Source organism: Macrobrachium nipponense, chromosome 38 (assembly GCF_015104395.2).
Source record: "Macrobrachium nipponense isolate FS-2020 chromosome 38, ASM1510439v2, whole genome shotgun sequence".
Lineage (NCBI taxonomy): Eukaryota > Metazoa > Arthropoda > Malacostraca > Decapoda > Palaemonidae > Macrobrachium > Macrobrachium nipponense.
This window is the reverse complement of record NC_061098.1, coordinates 54,475,561-54,490,560: the sequence shown is the minus strand read 5'-3', so window position 1 is coordinate 54,490,560 and position 15,000 is coordinate 54,475,561.

Genomic DNA, 15,000 nt, shown 5'->3' with positions numbered 1-15,000 from the left:
TCCACCTTATTGTGGGATCCGAACCACATCATATCGAGAAATTAATTTCTAATCACCAGAAACAAATTCCTCTGACTCCACGTTGGCAGAGTGGAGAAGCGAACTCGGCACTACCGAGCACGTAAATCACTCGTCCAACGAGGAACTCAGATATATTGAAAATACATTATTATGCCAAACATAATAAAAATAAAAAAATTTCAGGTTTTTTAAAACCTGTTTATTGACAAGTTTGGTTTATTGATGAAACAAAATATTTCATATTTGAACTACCAAAACCTGCTATTGGTGCCGAGTTTAATAAAAATATATATATTCCTCCCAAACAGCAATAAAAATTATTTCAGATTTATATCGTTGAGCTGTGAATGTCCTGTGATAGATTAAAATAGATATAAGTAAAATACATATTCCCGTTAAAAATATCCTTACCAAATAAAATGCAGCTTCCTTTTGTTGGAAGGTTCACCCTAAATAACAATAGAAAGAATTTCAGATTTATATCTATGATGTGTGAAACTTCTGTTGTGGATTAAAGACTGGTGTGAATAAGACACATATTGCCCTAAATTATATCCTTTGATAAGAAGGAGAAGAAATCAATACCGTAATGTTTGAAGGTGCTTGAATGCATGAATAATCAGGTGAGAAAATAATCAAAACTAAAAACCATCAGCCATCTATACCTAAGGGAGTAAGAACACACTCACTATTCCAGTCTCTGGAAGCCAGTCAGCAAACAACTACACAGAATCCCAAGCCCTGAATCAATAATGGTTATCGAGAGACATTGATGGAAACGGTGTAGTCGAAGGAAAATAGTTTCAATAAACAAGAAAAGAGCTTTTACTAATAGACAATCAAATCTGACATGGGAAGGACTAAAGTGGAGAGGATATTAAAACAGGGATCTAAAAAGAAATATTGAATGATGGATGGTCCATGCCTTCTGGCCTTTGCGAAAAGGTGGTTCTTGAGATGTTTGGCCAAAGTAACTTAAAGAGAGAGAGAGAGAGAGAGAGAGAGAGAGAGAGAGAGAGAGAGAAAGAGAGAGAGAGAGAGCTTTTTACCATAAATTGCTTGCTTATTATATCAAACTGAATGTGGAAGGAAGAATACAACCTAATTTAATCTAAAGAGTTTTCCCCTCATTTGATTCAAACTATCTCAGTAATGAATATCAAATGGTAGAGTTAATCTAAAATTTTTAATATCTTAAACATGAATATAAAATTAAAAATTTATGTAGGTATAAAGTATTAAAAATACCGTTGAATTAATATCATATCAAAACAATGAAAAGCCAATAAAAAAAAATCCTGTAACTAAGTCCTGAAAAATTGAACGGCAAAAGAGCCGAGTTCTAATTTGACAACTGAAATTCTTTTTCGAACAATTATGTTTTTCCATTCTGAGTGACAATGTATATAGAAATATCAGGAATTCTTTAAAACACATCAATGATTCACGTCTACGTGAATGAACGTAAAAATAGTATGTGGAAAATTTATAAGATAGTAAACTATATTAGCGACATTTTTTGGTAGGTTCTACTTGAAGGAAAATTATTTGTATATAATTATAAGCAAAATATTCATTATAAGATTATAAAGATTACTTCTATAATATGTGCATTATTATTATTATTATTATTATTATTATTATTATTATTATTATTATTATTATTATTATTATTATTATTCAAGCTTCCAAAGAAAAGGTGTCCATATCTAAAAAATAAATAATCTATGGGATATTTATTCACAACTGACCATTCATATTTAAAATCAAGAGGATCAGACGTTCAGGAAAATTTATTCATATCTGGATATAGCTGGGTGGCAATTATTTATGCAAATTTTTTCATAATTAAACACAAAAAAACATTTTACTGGTGAACAGTATCAGCGTTGCTTCCCAGAATCGTTAAAATCCGCTTGCAGTCATTTTACATCGTAACTCCAGTCAGGTGATTGTATATCAGTCAAAAGCAAATACTTATTTAGCCATTCTTTTTTCGGGGGGGATATGCAGGACTAATACTTTTGATGTAGTAAACCTGAAATTATAGCGTGGTGAGAGATACATATTTTGGAGGTTTGTGAATTATCCGAAGCCATGTTATGTTTTTGTGCATTGTTTTAGTGATCTCTCTCTCTCTCATATATATATATATATATATATATATATGATATATATATATATATATATCTATTATATATATATATATATATAGAACTGCTTCTCTTGGAAAGTCTGCTAATAAAGAGAATTGTACCTACGTTAAATTGCCAATCATCGGCTGTTCCCTTGTTCATAGCATAACTAGCTTGTTTGTTTATATTTGTCCGCCTTCTTTTGCTGTTCTTGTGTATTCTTTTAGTGCGTTTGTCTCTGTCATTTTGAGAGGTGCGCCTTGCTCTTCATTTTAAGTTCGTTTTTACCTTTATTTTTTCTTTTATTGAGTTTAGTTTTTTAAGGATCATTTTTAATACTTTCTTGGTTTTTAATGTGTAAATGTATGGTAAGTGGTTTATTCAGTATTTCTTTAAGTTTAACTTAGTTTTCCATTTTAAGTTTTCTTATGCTTTGTATATGTTTCTTTTAATTATGTGCTCGGATTCCTTTTTATATAGATGTCCTGATGATGTGACCATGGGTCAAGAAACGCGTTGACAATAAATGTATCAAATGGATGTGTATATGTTCCTGCGCCCTTCCCCTGCCTACTATAGTACCCTTTGATGTGTGGATTATATATATATGTGTGTGTGTGTGTGTCTGTGTGTGTGTGTGTGTTGTAGGCGATCATCTTTGTGGCACTGATTCCTTTGATGCAGACGTGTTCACATGTCCTTACTTCTGTTTTCAATCATTCTTCAAAGTTCTGGATAAATACATAGCGTCGTGGTGTGTTTTCCATTCATTGCTACGGTCCGTTTCGCCTTATCTCAGGCTTTACCAAGCAAAAACTAATACATAGAGGCGTCCCTGTTCTATTTGTACCGACAGAATCGGATTAAGGGTTTGCCATATCTTTTGTTTACAATATTTGGTTATCAATTTACAATGGGGCGGTTAGTTATTTACGTAGTATTTTCCAAACATGTTATTACATGGTAAAATTACATTACAGTATTGGTTTTACATTCTGTTTCTACATCTTATATTTCTAATACGATGACTGATTTCTTCATTTGTAGTGTGTGGGCATGGCTCCATTTGACGATGACCTTGACCTCGAATCCTGCTTCTGTCTGGATATTGAAACATGGTTTGCTTGTTGCTATATAATCTGCTTCTGTTATTGTTATTTCCCGATGTATATCGCATCTGTATTTTATTTTAGTGTTGTTTATCACGTCCTGTAACGATGGTTTCTTGTCGTGTTTGACTGTGTCGTGTTGAAATATGGTTCCTGTGCTCTCAGACGAAGATTGCTCGCGCACAGAAATAATTTAACCATCTTCCAACAGCCAATTCGGTGGCTGACTTTTCACGACGAAATGACAACTCTTATTCATTATTTCAGGAACAGCTGTTTTCTATCAAAACGATTTTTTAAACAGTTAAATAGTGTGCTGAATAAAAAGATGACGCCAGGTAACTTTGTGTTACCCCTAAGATGAATTTGCACTCGCAGCGTTCCCCTTGGCTATACAAGATGATTCTTTCAGAAAGAAATTTATAAACATCATTCAAAAGAAATTACCGGCCCTTAACCAGAAACTTTTTCCGAAGATTGTTTGTTTGTAAGGTGCTTTTACGTTGCATGGAACCAGTGGTTATTCAGCAACGGGACCAACGGCTTTACGTGACTTCCGAACCACGTCGAGAGTGAACTGCTATCACCAGAAATACACATCTCTCACTCCTCAATGGAATAACCGAGAATCGAACCCGCGACCACCGAGGTGGGACGCCAACACCATACCAACCACGCCACTGAGGCTCTTACTTTTTCCGAAGAATCCCCGTACGGTTGGCTCTCTCTTCAAGTTTATAGACAAGCCCAGTTCTTTATTTACTTAAGTGGTTCTTTACCCGAGGGCCATGGCCTTCTACTCCTAGGTGGACGTCAGCAATTCCCACAGGAGGCACGAGCACTAGGGAAGAATGAAAAAAAAATTATCTAATTATATTCTCTAATTAACAAGAGTGAGAGACTAATATTCAGAAGTTTATGAAAAAATGCAAAAGTACAGCGTCCTAATTTTAAGCTTCTGCGCACCTACGTAATCTGACGGAGCGTGGTGGTGAGAACTATTAAGAACTTAGGTCTAACACACCGTCAAGAATCTTTTTAGGAGAGAATGTTTTTGATAATGTGATCTTTCATGTGTCACAAGAATATAAATAAAACAACATTTGCATCTTGAAATTATTTTATCAAATTACAACTTTCCTTTTTTTCTTATACTTTATCAAATTATTAAGATATCTCATTCGAAAATATACGGATATTTTTACATAAAAAGCAATATAATCGTCAGGAACTTCAATATCAGACTTTTTCAATACAAAGCAAAGCTTTTTAAAACAATGTTTGCCCTCCATGAGTGCTTTCTCGTGTACAGCATTAAAGATCTCCCGCATGAGTATAAAGTGTGAAAAAAAAGACTAGGAGGTACATGCAATTCTCCCCTATTTGAACAGTCTATCCAAGTATCACTCCTTGTTACTTCTTTATTCTTATTTCCTAACTCAGGGTATTTCCCACAAAATTTTTTGACAATATATCCCCCCCTGTATTTAAGAGCCCCTCCTCAATTACTCCTTCGATATCCTTTTTTATTTCTGTGTTGCTCTCAAAAGGTCTTCTTCCTCATCAAAAACATCTTTTTCTAAATCAAAATCTAAATTTCTAATCATCTGTACTGTTGGATATATTTCTAATGCTAACTCTCTTTCTTTTATTACATACTCATCTTCATTGGCAGATTCAAGGGGTTTTTCAATTGAGGTGATATTACACTTTTCACTAATTACCTTCATTTCCTTCCCTAACAACAATTTTTTTAGCCTGAATTTAAAATTCACTGCATTTGGTTGACCATGATGACCATCCATTTGCCTTATGCACCCAAAAAAATTTTCAAGGCAATCTTTATTTAATCTTTGTGTCAGAAGGTAGTCAATACTATGAGAGGCTTTTAACATATTAAACAAAGCAATGGTGGATTTACATGGTAAAATTATTCCTTTCTGGAATTTGAAGAGACTTTTTGTATTAGGAATTTTAACTCTCATAGTACTCATTACTTCTATGACCTTGAGCAATGTACCTGTTTGTTTTTCTACATCAATACCAAAAGCATTGCTTTTACCAAACTCTCCATACATGCATGAAGAATTCATGATATCGAACCAGTCATTCATTGTCTAAAAGAATAAAATATGACGCTTCACTCCTGTTTTGACATTTCAACAGTCCCCTTTCTCCTAAATATTTTACTGAATTGGCACATAATCTAGACATCAGTTACACAGTTAATTTAACGCACTGTCTTTGTTGACCAGATGCATTTAAATGCATTTCATTGATCATATATGCAAGTTCACAGTTTGTTTTGGTTTTACTCAGCATTTCTCGTATGCTAGCATCTGAAATACACACTCCATTATTAAGGAAAAACAAGTCAATAAAATTATTCCTTACTAATATGATTAAATGGGGAACATCCGAGAACACAAAAACTTCTCTTTCTGCTTTAGGATTTTTGAAAGATATCCAATTATCAAGAAGGTCAATATTGAATTATTTCCACATACGAAGATTTGCAGATCCCATGGCATGCACCACTTTAACCACAGCATTACCTACATCATCTACTTTCGATATTATTTCTAAAAATACTTGATGCATATCACATTGATCGAACTGAAAATAGATTGGCTGTCTCCATTTGCCTATAAGACCTCGCAACATGACCACTTGTACATTTTCATGCAGTTTGTATAGGACATCTGAACCTTTGTCATAGCTCCATTCTTTCTTAATGCTCATTTCATCAAATAACAAAACAGTAATCTTTTCTGTAGAGGTAAACGTTTCTGCTTTCGCTTTCATTAGTATTAATACCGATACCAAAATCCCCGGTTCGCAGTAAAAACTATCACTCTTTTCTTGAGAGTGCTCTCGTGAAGCAATGGATAATCTTTTTTGAGCCTTAGATATCTATAGCACTTAGGACTTAAGCTTCTAAGAGTAAAAGTGTTTGTAATGTCTTCACAACTCCACTCACAAACTTCTTTCTTGTTAATGATTGACTTTATCTGAGTTTTACTGAAAAAAGAACCAAATATATTTTCAACTCTAATACTAACTTCATGTTCAATCAAAACCGACATATTTTCATTTAGGTAAGAATTTTGTTCCTTCAAGCAATAATTTTCTTCTTCAAGCTTCTTCATTTTCACCTTTAAATTTTCCAACTCCTTCAAGACACTTGTCTCTGGCATAACTTCGTTGTTTTCTTGCCAATTTATGTCATCAGCTGCCGACATCTGAATATCATTTATTGTCGAAAAGCCAACATTGCTGATGTTGCAGTCTGTCTCCAAGACAATTAATAGCTCCTTGACGATTTGTTGACGATTCCTGGTTTCAGCTCTTTCACTTCTTGAATTAACATGTTCTGAATGCAAAGCACCTGAAACAATATCACAAGTATAAACACTGGTGTTTCAACGTAATAATTTTAGACTATTAATTCATTTGAACTCTAAGCTTCACTTTATTCACCTTTATACAAACTCACTGTATTCACCTCTATACAAACTACAGCGCTGCAAAACAGTTCCTAAATGTACTCACCATTTGGTGTGAAAAGACTTGGTATAGCATCTTTTAGCAGCCAATGATTTTTAGGACTTTAAATGCCTAGTAACCGAGACTCCATATCATCTTTGTAATCCTCGGGTTTAAAATGAATCGAGCAAACAGGAGCATACACAACGTTAATTCTGTCTGCACGACAACAGGCATTCACCACTGGTCTATGTATGGCTTTGCCTTTGGAAAACGATGGTATTTCATATTGGAGTTTTTCGTTTTTTTCACGTGCATTAGAACAGCCAAATACCGCGTAGCTACTTGTCATTATCATTGATAGAATGAATGAATGAGTAAAAAGATACATAGGCACACAGCAAGTCCTGTTGTTTACCTTACCTCTATGGGTAGCAAAGCATTGTTTTGGTTGTTAACTACGTGTGAGAGAGACCAGGGCTCGTGACGTCACAGTATTGGTGATTCATACCCAAAGCTGCGCGCTGCCTGACCTGTTGTATCTAGACCTTGCTTAGAGTCCACTGCTCTAGTTAGGCTCGTTGGGCTTACTATGTTTTGTAATTATTGACCTCCTTTCCTATCATTCGGAACCCCTTCTCGTTCTCCTTGTTTTTAAATCTGGGAGGAAATTTTACTCATAGATGCAAAGGGGGGCGTGAAAGAAACGACCAACTCTTAGAGGGTGCGTGGTAATAAAAAGGTTAAGAACTACTGATTTACATCCATCCAACGTTATATAAGTGATTGTCCAGCCCTGAAGTCTAATATCATGAATCATTTTAAAATATGTAAAACTTTTATAGAAGATGAAAAGTTTTCAATAATTTAACAATTATCAAATTGACTCTACCACCGTTAAACTCCTAAATATCTTCCACACAATTGTTTATTGCCTGATGGTCTTATTGAGCTCTCTCTCTCTCTCTCTCTCTCTCTCTCTCTCTCTCTCTCTCTCTCTCTCTCTTTCGTGTAATTGATGCGAGTACAGTAGTTCGCTTTCAGCTTCCTTCTGGAAGGTTTTAGTCATTTTATTCTGAATGTTTTATTGTAATTCTAATTTGTAAATCTGATTTTATCATTTTACTGATTGTCATCTTCATTGTTTGTAACCTAGAAAATGCAACTATGAAGAGTTGTGAAAAATCGATATTATTATGTGATAACAAAATCCAAATGGATAGTGCCTATAATTATTATATATATATATATAGATTTTATATATACTATATATATATATATATAGAATATATATATATCTATATATATATATATGGATATATATATAGATATATATATATCATATATATATAGATATTATATATATTATAATTAAATTATTATATATAAATATATATTATATTATATATCTATATATATTCTATATATATATATAATATATATATATATATAGATATATATATAAGAATATTAAAAATATATATTCTATCATAATATATATATATATATATATATAAATAGATATATAATATAAAAATTATATTTTATATATATATATCTTATCTATATCTATATATCTATATATCATATATCTATTATTTTAGATATATAGATATATATATATCATATTATATATATATACTACTAGGATTATATTATATAGATATGGATTACTATATATAAAGCTATATATAATATATAACTTATCATATATATATATAATGTATAATAATAATAGATATATAGATATAGAATATATATATATATTATTATTATATAATAATCTAATATATAGATATATCTATATTATCTAATATATATTATATTATATAAATATATATATGATAGTTTATATATATACATATATATATATTTTAAATTTCCTAAATTTTATTATATATTATATATATGTATAGATTTATAGATATATCTATATTATTATTATCTTTCTATATAGATATATATATATATATATAATAGATATCTACCTATATATATATATATACTCTATACTATATCTCTCTCTCTATCATATCTCGTACTCTCTATATATCCCGATATATATCAATTGTATACTTCGTACTATATTCTATATATATCCATCTATATCTTATCTCTATCATATTCTGCATATACTCTATCTATATATTCTATCTATATATATAGCTCTATCATACTATCGATGCGCTATATCTATATATATCTTTACTATATATATATAAAAACACAAAAATATCGCTATAGATATATCTCTATATATATATATCTATATCTCCATCTATACTCTATATATCTCTATATAGATATATATCCTATATATACTACATATATATATACTATCTATCTATATACTATCTATACATATATATCTATATATATATATATATAATATATATATATATGTGTGTGTGTGTGTGTGTGTGTGTGTGTGTATCTGTGTGTATACCAATGGAAAATGATATGCAGAAATCCGTACCGAGTGCTTTCGCCTTTATTGAGACATTATCGGCACACAAATGAAATACAGTTGAATACAAGGTTACAAAGTAAACAAAAAGATCAAGAATACCACATTGTTAATTGTTAAAAGGGTTAGAATTAAAGAGATAATCCAGGATGATCTGAGATCACACGGTCACAATCTAAAACCATAGATTAACCATAAGAGAAACGGAAGCTTCGCCATGCAAAGAACGTATACGTAAACTGAATAAATTAAGTTTGCTGCTTATATTTAACTTCAACTTTTTTTAATTATGAAGCCATTGAGTTTAAACAAACCAAGACTTAAATTTAGAACACTTCCATGCGTTGACTTGATGAAACAAGATTCAACGATATCTTTTTAACTGTTCTTACCTTGTTGCCTTTCCAACTGTATTTCATTCGCGTCTCGACAATGCCTCTATAAAGACGAAAGCTCTCGCTATGGATTCCTGTAAATAATTTTCCTGTGGTATTCGCTTTTATAATAAAGTCACGTGTAATACTGTGTATATATATATAGATATATATATATATATATAATATATATATATATATATATATATATATATATATATATACATATATATATATTGTTACACCTTCCACATTTTTTTGTACAGTTATGTTTCGTATTTATATTTTTTCTGATTGTTTCTCCTCTATATACCATTTTCTATTTGACCTTTCAAAGTAGTTGGTCCTGTCTTTAAACCTCCTTGCCTTTACTCTGTCTCCATCCAACCTATATTTCTTCGACTAAAGTTTCATCTCTATCGTCAGTCTCCACTCAGTTAACCAGGACCTGGTATCCAGCAGGGAGGTAGTCTACCTACTTTGATATGTCAATAGTCTAAGTATAAGTTTTGTGTTGTAAGGATTGAATAACAAATTGCATTTTGCTCTAAGTTTTCCAATTCATATAATAATTTACTTTTCTGGTAAGTGGTTGTCAATTATATTTGTTTTCTTGTCCTAAGTATGTTGCTTGTTTGTATGTAATTTGCTGTAAATAATTGTTTACATAATAATTTTGTATTGTTGTATCATCATTCACTTACCTTTTGATATTCTTTATATTGTTTTAGTCTATTAAACCTTAGGGTATAAATTCACTTTGCATTAAGTAACAGTAATTTGTTATTCAGTCTTATTTGATGAAAACATTCTGAATTCTCGTTCGTTGGGTGACTGTTTTTGTTTGCTAGAACGAATAAGTTATTTACACTATTGTGTGTAAATTTTTGGTGACAGGAAATGGCCATTCCGCTTTATAGATGTCTGCTGGTGACTGTGCAGTGGTTTTTAACCCCGCCCCTCCCTCTCCCCCCCCCCCCCCCTTTTTCTTTCCCAACCGAGACTGTGCATTGGTTAACTATAGTTAATCTGTGATACCATTTCTTACAAGTTCCTTATATATCTTATTACTTTGAGACTTTCACATGTGTATAGTCTTTCCCTGGGCCTGTAGATACCAGTACCATGCGTTATCTATTTTGTCTGTGGGATACAGAATGAATCTTTTTCAACGCCTGACACATATATGCAAAGATACCATTCTAATCGAAGTGGAGTAAGTTACAGTTGTTAGCAGAGCGACTGTGCTTCCTTTTGACTTCACTTGGTTTGAACCAGGAGTGAAAATATATTTCTAGTGCGTCCTTATTCTAATTCAAATGTTTAGATAAAATGTATATGTATAAGCCTTGTGTTTTTGAGCTATGTTTAGGTTTATAATTTCATGGTTATTACTTAACTTTAATTCAATTGTTTCCATCAATTTAGAATTTTCATTTTTTTCAAAATGACGAAATTTGATACACGAAAGTTTGTGGCCGATCCTTCCTCTGAATCCTTATGCTAAGAAACTAGAGTTAGTTGAAATAGCTAGGCATTTAAAAATTTATGTACCCTCCAGCATGCGTAAGTTTGAGATTACTAAAGTTATAATAGAGCGCCATATGCATATTGGGTCCCTGGGTATTGAAGCTAGACAGTATCTTGTTCCAGAAACTACTTCCCCTACAGTTGAACAAAAGCTAGAGTTTAAACATCTCGCAGTAGAGTGTGAAAAAGCGCAGTTAATTTTTAAAAAAGAAGAATTATCTTTGCAAGCTGCTAGAGAGAAAATGGAGTTATCTCTACAGGAAGAAAGAGAAAAGTTTGAAATTTTGAAAGCTCAGTTAGAATTAGAGGCTAGTTTAGCTGTTAAAGTAGAATAAGAGAAGGCTTCAATAATTAATCTCAAATGTAGGCAATCAGGAAAAAAATGATTACCCTTTGACTTGACAAAAAATATAAAATTAGCTCCCTTCTTCACAGAGTATAATCCAGAAGATTAATTTAAGATATTTGAGGAACCTGTTAAGCACCTTAATTGGCCTGTTGAACTGTGGGTATGGCTCATTAAACCTAAATTGTCAGATAAATATGCTAAGGTTGTTAGGCATCTAGACAATACTAATGACTATGAATATGTTAAATAGGCAATTTTAGACGCATTTTCCATAACAGAAGAAGGATATCGACAAGCATTTTGTCACCTATGTAAATCCAACATCCAAACTTTTCTAGAATTTGCTTCTGACAGGCTTAGAGCTTTTAAGAAATGGCTTGAGTGTGCCAGAGTAACTGCTTTTGATGAACTAATGAATTTAATTGTTTTTGAAGAATTTAGAAGGAAACTTACTTTAATGTAATGCTTTACATCGAAGATAGGCAAGAAAAGAATTTATTGAAGGCTGCTTCCTAGGCTGATACTCATTCATTAGTCCATAGGTTTGTTCCTAATAAACAAGCAGACTTTCGTAAAACCAATTTCAGTAAAACCCCAATAGATTTCAGATGATAGACCCAATGCTTTTGACAATATTAACTGTAGTTATTGTAAGAGAGAGGGACATACAATTTGTAATTGTAAAGAACCTAAATATAAAGGATCTGATAAATTCTGCAATTCTTTTATGCAACCTAATGTAAGTTTTCCAACCTTCCAGATTAAACCTATTTTGCACGTATGTGCAAATGTATCTGCTGTGTTTGATGACTCTAAGTCTAATAGGTTAATAGCCTTGGGGGAGGAATGAAAAATGTATACGGTTACTTTATTATGAGACACTGGGGCTGCTTTAATTTTGTTGTATAGTAAGGCTTTAACTAATGTTAAGAAGAATCTAACTGATGAGAAGGTTGTTGTGAAAGATGTAACTGGAATATCGTCAATAATTCCCCTTGCCATTAATATCTACCTTAATTGTCCGCATGCGAAAGGAAATGTTGAACTAGGGGTGATAGACAAAGAATTGCCAGTAAAAGGGGTTGCATTGTTATTAGGTAATTATTTACCTGAGAAATTAATCATTCCAAATTTGATTGTCTCTGATATCCAAACCCCAACACACATAGTTACTTGGTCCCAAGCTGAAGAAAAAGTAGATGTCCTTCAAAGTTAAAATAGATAGAGATCTCTTATGTAATGTAATGTCTAAAGATAAACTTATAGTTGCTCAGAGGTTTGATCAACCTTTATCTTGTTTGCATGATAGGTCTGTTGTTATGAAACTTTTGAATAAATCCCCTTATTGTTATCATAATAATGGTATCTTAATGCGCTTTTACTGTCCTCCTAAACATTCAAATATTGACACATTGAGAGAAAAACACCAAATTGTTGTCCCTACTTCAGTACATACTCGTGTAATGGAAATTGCACATAATGGTCCAGGTGGTCATTTGGGAAACTATAAAACTTATTACAAGATACTTGGTAAATTCTATTGGCCTATTAAGGAAGGATGTAAACGATTTCATAACAAAATGTCATGTATACCAAACAGCTGGCAAACCTAAACAAGTAATTCCTAAAGCCCCTTTACAGCCTGTGTTAGTTCCACATGAACCCATTGAGAAATTAGTAATAGACTGTGTTATTAACCTTCATGTGTCCCTGCACCCATATTCCAGAGGCCATTCATCTTTAGAATATATCTGCCAAAAATATTGCAAAACACCTTTTAAGTTTCTTTTCTACTTATGGGATCTCAAAGGATATCAAGACCTATCGTGGTTCTAATTTTACAAGTAATCTCTTTCCTGATATCCTTAAGGAGTTTAATATAAATCATAGTTTATCATCTGCATATTATCCGGAATCTCAGGGAGTCCTTGAACGATGGCACAAAACCTTTAAAAGTATGTTAAGGAAGTTTTGTTTAGAAAGTAGTCTTGATTGGAATGAGGGAATTAGATATTTGTTTTCCATATGTGAGTCACTCCATGATCACTTGGTGCCTCGGCTTTTGAGATAGTTTATGGGAGATTGTTAAGAGGGGCCCTTGCATTAATTACAGATGAATGGCTGAAACCTCCTAGCTCTAGCCAGGCTGTAACCATACAATAATATCTGGATAAATTAAAAGAACCCCTTTCCAAAGTCTGTAAAATAGCCAGTGAAAATCTGATTTTGGCATATTTTCTTATTCCTGGGTCACCCTTTACATCTAAATTCTTTGGTACATATAAGGTAATTAAAAATGCTAATAATAATCCATAAGTAATTGAAACTCCTGATAGAAGGAAAAACACTCTACTTATCCATGTAAATTTGTGCAAAAGATATCATTCAAGGAACTCTGAAACTGGTTATGGTGACAAAATTGTATGTTAGTTTTGAGTAGTTTCAGAGACCTGAAGTAGGTGAACCTAATTTTGTTCATTCTTGGCATTCAGTAGATATTTGTGCCACTCTAAAAGACATGAAATACTCCTTTCAGCATCCTTCTTTTCTTTAGTCACAGGAACTCCAAAACTTTATCAACTATTTCTTGGACCTTTACGGGGAAAATCCAGGTTGATGCACAGTTCTCAATAGACCTTCTACCAGGAACTACTCCAGTACGGCAGCACCCTTATTGCATCAGCCCTGCTAAGAAACTAGTACTGAAAGAAGTAGACTATCTTCTGAGAGCTGGATTAGCTAAAGCTAGCAAGTCACTGTAAGCATCTCCCTGTCCCTTGGTACCAAAGGAGGATGGCAGTATGCGACTATGTACAGATTACAGGAGACTAAACTCTGTTACCGTTAAGGATAGTTACCCTTTACCACGGCTAGATGACCTCATAGACTCAGTGAGCCAAGCTAAGTGTGTAACAAGAATAGATCTCCTCAAGGGGTACTATCAGGTAGGGTTAACATCTAAAGCAAAGTTTATTTCTGCTTTTATAACCCCTTTTGGGTTATAGAAGCTTAACCAATGCACCATCCACATTTCAATGTATTATTAATTACACAATCCAAGGTTTAGAATGGATATATGCATATTTAGATGACATATTGATTGTTAGAGATTCTTGGGAAGAGCATCTGCAGCATTTGATCATGGTCTTGGAAAGATTAAGGGAAGCAAAGTTAACAATCAATTTTAAAAAGTCATTTTTGGTCAGGCTACTGTTTCTTACTTGGGGCATATTTTGGGAGGAGGTAATGTCAAGCCTAAAACTGCTAATGCAATGCCATACTTGATTACCCAGAACCCATGACAAGGAAATCTCTTGAAAGATTCTTGGGTATCATTTCTTATTATAGGAAGTTCTGCCGTCATTTTGCATCTGTAGCTGCCCCATTACATGGTCTCACCAGTTCTACAAAGAAATATGATTGGGACAAAAGATATCAAGTAGCATTTGACCACTTAAAATGTTTTTTGAGTAGTGATCCAATCCTAAAAAGCCCTAATTTTTCTAAATCCTTCTCCTTGCAAGTAGAT